Genomic DNA, 6,000 nt, shown 5'->3' on the forward strand with positions numbered 1-6,000 from the left:
CATCTCCAGAACCAAACGCCTGGCTGACAAAGACCACTTGACAACTGAGTTACAGAATCTCTCAAATGTGTTAATCGCCAATGGATACCAGAAAAACAGGGTTACGAAGCTAATCCAAAAAGAAACACCCCCCAAAAACCAAGACACAGAAGAAAACAATGGCATGGCCCTCCTTCCTTATATCAAGGGCACTACAGACAAAATTAGCAAAATCCTCCATAAACACAATATCAAAACAGCCTTCTGCACCAACCAAAAAATAGCCAATATCCTCAGAAACCCAAAAGACAAAATCCAGCTGGAAAACCAAGGGGTCTATGAAATACCCTGCAAAGTCTGCCCAGCCACGTACATTGGACAAACAAACAGACGAATAAATGCACGTATCGCAGAACACAAGAATGCCGTCAAAAAAGAAGAAAAAACTTCCTCTCTTTTCCAACACATGAAAGAAACAGGACACGAAATTAATTTTGCAGATTCCAAATTGCTCTTTAACATGGAACATCACCACAAGAGAATAATCATGGAAGCCATCGAGATAGAGAAACACCCTCACAACATGAACAAGCGTGACGACACGTCCCGCCTGCCAGACATCTGGAAATTAGCCCTCCCCACAAAAACCGACACCAGAACCAGAGGCACACAGAACGCCGTCACCAATCAACCACACCAGACCCAAACCCAGACCCTCTCCACAGACATATTACAAACTCCATCCAGTAGCCAAACTATAGTGGCACCTCCGGATGCAGCACCCCCCTGCAATCCCTACACAGATCTGGCTGGCACAAGGCACAAAATCACAGCTCGCCCCTATACACGAAGCCAAGCCAGAGCACAACTAAATGCAGCACAGCCATCTTCTCAGAAAAACTCTTCACAAGCTCAAGAGGTCAAGACACGAAAGCTTTAGTAACTAATCTACACTTAATGACCCACCCAGTGGTATTCAGAATATCACTCATGAAATCACTCAAGATATCCCTCAAGTAATTAAGGAACAAAAGAAGAAAAGGCACACTAATCTAGGAACTTCCTCTCTGCCCAGAACGTTGGAGGCTATACACCACACCCCTCAACAGTATTTATAGGAACTCAAACACCAGATTCTGCTCTGTTCCAGTAACAAGAAGCCGAAAGCACCAGCCTGAAGATGACGAGTGAGACCTCGTCGAAACGTCGCCCAGACACCCCGACTCTTACACGGGAAGACACCCGAAGACACCAAAACCTGCATTCCTGTACCCGTGAAAATCTACGAAAGCATATATATATATATATATATATATATATATATATATATATATATATCCAGGAAAGGGCAAATCAGGGCTCTCAAGTATTGGGGTTTCAAGCTGGATGTGAAACCATGCACATAATTGCTATTGCATTATTTTATTTTATTTTGCAAGTGCAAGGCGTTGGGGGTAGGGACCAGATCAGGCCTCTGGCAGAAGAGTTTGTTCTCTGCTGGTTCCAGTCTAGCTCAGGGGTCTTATGCCTTCTGTTTGCACCCCATTGATGCTAATTCTGTGCGTAATGTCATGCCTTATTTGGTCCTCAGGTTCTCAGAAAAGCTCTGGAATATTGTAGCGATGTCCATTAACACAAGAACATAGATGGTAAAGGTATGGAATGGGGAAGTGAACTTAGGAGAATTTGGGAAGGGGAAATGAAGATTGTGGTTAAAAATGGGTTGGGCTTATAAAACATGGAAATAAAAAGAAGTGCTGGGCAGACATAGGAGAGCTGAGATATAATTTGAGATATTTTACTGGAGGGTTTGACTGCTTAATGGCCATTGCAGGCATCATGCTCTCAATCAGGTCCTTTGCTAACTGCAGGTTTGGGATGCAGCCATGTTGCTGGGCACGTTCATTGTGGCCATCACTTATTCAAAAACAGGGCTGGTTTGTTTGTTTTCCATTTGAGGGTCAAACAGGAGTTGGAATAAATCCATAGACAATAGGAGGAGGAGGAATGTGGCTCTCTAGATCACAGGTGGGGTCGGAGAGCCACATCTTTATTGCCACATGACCCTGTGCTCCTAATTTGACAGGAGGATGGGGCAACCCAGCTGTCAATCACCTAACATCACAATGATGTCAGCTGACCCGTTTTTGCCTGCATAGTTAGAAACCAAAACACCCAGGCAAAAACCAAAATGTGTGCAATACTTTCCAAGCACCAGCAACTAGCTGATAATCGCCACATGGGACACACTGTGCAAGGGACTTTGCAGGCACCAGGAATCAGCTGCCTGCAAATCCAGTTTTGTCTAAGACCTGGCCACACCTGATGACTGTATAGGTTAAATAGGGAGGCCCCTGGGGCAGGGGTTGCCCACCCTTGCTCTAGATCAACAGAATCCACATACAGAAGGACTGTAAGATCATTGTGAGCATGGGTTCGCTGACTGCATCAGGACCCAACACCTTGGCCCTCTGTACCTGAAGGAGCATCTCCACCCCCATCATCCAGCCCAGGCACTGAGGTCCAATGCCAAGGGCTTTCTGGAGATTTCCACACTACGAGAAGTGAAGTTACAGGGAACCAGGTAGAGAGACTTCTTGGTAGTGGCGCCCACCCTGTGGAATGCCCTCCCATCAGGTGTCTGTTAAGCAACTATATCACTTTTAGAAGAAGAAAGACTTGCACAGGGAAGTTATTAAATGTTTGAAGTTTTATTGTCTTTTTAATATTTTGTTGGGAGCTGCCCAGAGTTGCTGGGGCAACACAGTCAGATCAGCGGCATATAAATATTATTATTATTATTATTATTATTATTATTGAAGAAGAATCCCTTCTCCAAGTGTCTCATGCATGCTCAGGCCAGGTAAACTGTTCACAGTTTTTAAGGCCACAGCAAGTAGTTATGGGGAAAGACTTCTCAACTGAGAATAGTTAAGAAATTATTACTGTAGAAATGATGGAAAGTATTCCAAGATGTACCATGCCAAGAGGTACCAATTCAAGTCAGCAATTGGATATCTTCTGCAGAGCAAATCTGAGACCTACATAGCATCTAAATAGTGAAGAATCAAATTGAAACATGTTCAGCATCCAGAAGATAGCACCATTTTGTCTGGCAAAAAAAACTATCTGTACTGTAACTATTGTTCAGGAGCAATTCCTCCCAGGTATGAAAATTCTCTGCTTCCTTGTTGCCGCAACATCCTGTGTTCTTGCATCTATTGCTAGAAAACGCTTTTGTTTCCTACTCGCCGTTCCTTTGCTCTCCTGCTCTGACTTAAATTAATGCCTTGGATTTCCTTGTCCTTCTGGTTTGTACTCATTCTCAAGCCGTAATCCTTGGTTCATCTCTGACAATCTCCTCTGACCTTCAAGGGCTGATATGGATTGGCTTCTGCCCAACACGCCTATCTATCCAGCATGATTTCCGACAACAACACATTAACCTTGATAGCCTTGAAGTTGGCCACCCACACATTGAAGGGAAGTAAACATTCCTTCTGACCGGTCATGCATATGAGGGTATGCATGTGTGCAACGTTTTTAGAAGAAAGTCTGTTCATTGTATTCATCTGCAAGGCTGAACCATGATCAGAAATAACCACAAATCCTGATCATAAAGTTGGAAATGAGCAGATATCAAGACATGTGTTCAAGTTGAATATGCAGCTTGACTCATAAAATGCAGGGAAATATTATATCTTGTTCATGGTTATTGACAATCTCTACACCAATTCTAGTGTAGAGCCCATTAGGAATGGTGGAGATTTTCACAGTAATCAAACATTAATGCAAGCTCCACGGTCCTCTTTTGGTCTTCGAAGGAGTGAGTCAGGGGTAGGCAATCTAAGGCTCGTGGGCCGGTTGCGGCCCAATCGCTTTCTCAATCCGGCCCGCAGACAGTCCGGGAATCAGCATGTTTTTACATGAGTAGAATGTGTGATTTTATTTAAAATGCATCTCTGGGTTATTTGTGGGTCATAGGAATTCGTTCACCCCCCCCCAAAAAAAATAGTCTGGCCCACCACATGGTCTGAGGGATGGTGGACCGGCCCATAGCTGAAAAAGGTTGCTGACCCCTGGAGTGCGCTGATTCATGCAAGTACCAGCGATATGTAACAATGCCTATTTTAAAAAATCTCGGACACAACATTTTCAAATCTAGGCCATTATACTAATGATACTCGTTTGTTGTCATTCTTCTGAGTTACATCAGCACTGATGTGCTGAAATGCGCATTCCTTGAACTCTGTTTTACTTAAGTGATTATAGTAGCCATTAACATTCACTGGTACGTTTCTGGCCCTGTTGTTTTGTGTGTATAATTCTCCATTACATGATTGTGGGGTAGGGAGGTAAATGGTACCAGTAGGCTTATAATAACATAGGGAAATAAAGTTTAAAAGAAAGAATAGTTCTCTGAGCTTCTCACTGAGGTACTTGAGGTAATCCTTTCAACGAAATGGTTCACTAATCTGCACAATCAATGTTGCTTAGAAGTATATGCCCTGAAGCAAAAAAAATATCATGAACAGGGTGAGGATGAGAGAGTACTGGAGAAGGGTGGGGATGGCTGGAAGCAAACATTTTATCTATACCATCGTAGATTAATTTGCTGGGTGGAGGATCCAGCGTTATCAGTTGTGTGTGGGGGTGTCACACTTCAATGTCAGACTAGGTAAAGGTAAAGGGACCCCTGACCATTAGGTCCAGTCATGGCCGACTCTGGGGTTGCGGCACTCATCTCGCTTTATTGGCCAAGGGAGCTGGCGTACAGCTTCCGGATCATGTGGCCAGCATGACTAAACAGCTTCTGGCGAACCAGAGCAGTACACGGAAACACCGTTTACCTTCCCGCCGGAAGACTATGCAACCATAAAGTCAAGAGAAAAAGCCAAGTGCTACAAGCGTTAAAGAAAAACTGTGCAGACAAACAACAACAATAATAATTTATTTTTTTGTACCCTGCCCATCTGGGTTGCCCCAGCCCCTCTGAGTGACTTCCAACATAATATACAGTACAACAACACAACAGAACATCACACTTTAAATGAAACCTTCTCAGTGTCACCAGCATCCTCAAAAAAAAACCTGTTAGGTGCAGCAACACAAATGGGGATTGATGGCTGAGTAAACTTTAAAAACAGCAAAACAGTAAAACAAAAGGACTTTGTTCAGCTGCATACACAAGCCTCATTAAATTCCTTAAAAATCTATAAAAAAAGGAACAGGACATGTCAAAATTCATGTGACACAGCAAGACCGATAAATTACAGTGTTCCTGGAGGCATGCAAATGGTTACTTGATGATGGGCTATGAATAGCAGTAGCGGTACTGTAAACAGTGGTATTCATTATGTAAGCAAGGCTTGCCGCATTGTCATGGGGTTCAAATATAATACAGTCATTTTCTCAAAGCACCAGATCAGAAAAGGGAAACTAAAATGCTCATGTGGATGGACTGACTCTCCTATGAAGAAAACGTTTGGGACCTTTCCGTTTTGAGGAAAGGCATGGCAGGAGTTTATAAAGTTATGCATGCCATGGATGGAGAAAGTAGATGGAAGAATGTTTCTCTCCCTCTCCCATAGCACTTGAATTTATGAACATCCAATGAAAGAAAGTACATACTTGGAATCATAGATTTGAGAGGCACTACCAGGGTCATCTAGTTCAAGCTCCTGCATTGCAGGAATTTTTTGACCAACATGGAGCTTGAACTGTGAGGATACCCAGAGCTTACAGGGTTAACAGCTCAAGGGAAATGACATCCTGTCACTGGGGGGGGGGGGTGTTCTCATCTTTGTTATGTGAACATTTTTACTTTCTGTTTTGGCTGGGATTAGGAGAGGCATCATGTCTTTGCTTTCTCCTGGCTGAACCCATGAGATTAAAAGTCTCATGCTCTACCAACTGAACTATTCAGAGGACAGCACATAGGACTCATCAGTGGCGGAGGAAGGTAGGTGCAGGCCACTCCAGGTGGGCATACAACAGGCTCACAAAACTTTTTAGGAGTGA

Source organism: Podarcis vaucheri (genome assembly GCF_965113315.1).
Source record: "Podarcis vaucheri genome assembly, chromosome: 10".
Taxonomy (NCBI): domain Eukaryota; kingdom Metazoa; phylum Chordata; class Lepidosauria; order Squamata; family Lacertidae; genus Podarcis; species Podarcis vaucheri.